This window comes from Anoplopoma fimbria, chromosome 9, assembly GCF_027596085.1.
Source record: "Anoplopoma fimbria isolate UVic2021 breed Golden Eagle Sablefish chromosome 9, Afim_UVic_2022, whole genome shotgun sequence".
NCBI classification, from domain to species: Eukaryota; Metazoa; Chordata; class Actinopteri; order Perciformes; family Anoplopomatidae; genus Anoplopoma; species Anoplopoma fimbria.
In genome coordinates this window covers 16688761-16690507 of record NC_072457.1, presented here as the reverse complement: position 1 = coordinate 16690507, position 1747 = coordinate 16688761, and the positions used below count along the sequence as shown (strand labels likewise).

The window sequence follows — 1747 nt, the reverse complement described above, 5'->3', positions numbered from 1 at the left end:
TCAAATACAAGTTGTATACGGTTAAAATGCTTTATCTTAACTTACAGAAATGTTATTATTCTAAAACTCTTATTCGGACAAAAGGCTCGATGTACATATAACGTTAGATATACTTAGTGTCAGGATCCCCCAGTTTTCCCATTCTGCCTGCTGAGGCCTCAAGTCTTATTGCCTGTATCGTCAGTTTTTTTCTGTTCAGCAGCTTATAAAAACATAGTTTTTGTTCCTCTACCTGGTTGGTAGTGCATCCCACCACACAGCAGCTTTAGGCATTTTACTATTGTTTGCTAGAAGTTGCAAGGAGGTACCTTCACATAAAATCGCAATCAATGGAGTGTTTTCCCATTTGTGGCTCCAAATTTAGAATAATCGTAGATCTGCCCCTGTATAAAACCTTATCATTTTTAAAACATATTTTTTAGGTGTTGTTCTATTAATAAAATTGAGTGTCAATACAATGTTTTTTCTAAACTGAAGTCTTTTTTGTATTTTCTCACCATTCCATGGTTATGATAACGCTATACTCACACCATGACACAGAAGCTTTACGATCGAGTTCAATAGGACAAGCAACACAAACATGTCTATTCTGAATCTGCCAGCTCAACCATGTCATCTAAACTGCTTACTTCAATGGGGAAACAAATGTAATGTCTAAAGTAATCATCCAATGCATTGAAATTAAAACTGCATGCAGAACAACCTTGGGAAATGTGGAATTAATTCAAGAGACTGCAAGATCTGAGTGAGGTTTACATTTAAGGATGTTAAATTATTCTAATATTCAACCTAGTAGTTTTATGATGTTAAAGTGCCATCATTGCTTCATACGCTCAATGTAAAGCAGGGCCACTGCAAAAAAAACAACAAAGAACAAAAAATATATATATATTTAAGTTCCCTTTTTCAAATTGAAAATTGTATTAGAAATAATGCTAGCCTGTTAAAGGCGCTGTTTGTAATTGAAATGTTAACAAGGCACACGAATGACCTACAATCTGAAATTGATTGGCAGGTCTTTTAACATAAAGTTTTACACTAGATATCAACTAAATCTGAATTATTTGTGTTGTTTGTGTACTCCAATAAAAGTTGTAAACAGAGGTAAACTTTTCATTTTCAGATACTGCCAGTTGAGAAAATAATTATTACATAAGAAAGTAAATATTCATGGCATTAAGATAAACTGTTGAATTTTATTTTTGAATGTTTATTTGAACTACAATTCAAGTAGTCAAAAAGTGGCCTTTAAATAAACTAAATAGGGAAAGAAAGGGGAGCTGGCTAAGCAAAACAAATGTTAAATGCATTTTATTAGTCTACTCCCAAAATAAATGATGTCTGTTTTTCCTGTAGAAGATCATCTCATATATCTGACACCCACTCAATATGTGAAGCAGCCTACCATCTGTTTGCCTGTCCACAATTCTATATTAAATCTATAGGCTCAGTTTTTGTCATGACATGAAAGTGACAATTTTTGGGGGTTATCTCTTAGGTTATGTCTTGAAATTGGGGGGGGGGGGCTCCATTTACATTTACATGCGAAACAACACACAATTAAAAGGCGGATTTGCTTCTTCCACAAGAACAAATGCTCAGTCCCTCATTATTTCTGGATCCCTATGAACCCTGAATGAATCCTGTTTGGCCAGCTGAAAGTAAGACATCAGCCGGGTTTGCATCAGTTACCACGTAACCTGATGGTTTATTCAATTCATGTCACTGTTTACATCCAACATAAAGC

The 1747-nt window shown here is 34.6% G+C and overlaps 1 protein-coding gene across 1 annotated transcript in view; it reads right to left on the bottom strand.

The window, feature by feature from the left end:
* Window positions 1–1711: 1711 nt before the first annotated feature.
* The window catches only part of hand2 (heart and neural crest derivatives expressed 2), an 8998-nt gene continuing 8962 nt past the window's right edge, over window positions 1712–1747 (bottom strand). Inside the window, 1 exon segment of the mRNA XM_054604923.1 lies at window positions 1712–1747. This exon segment is cut by the window's right edge and continues 1494 nt beyond it. The gene's annotated coding sequence lies outside the window, so the exon portion shown is untranslated.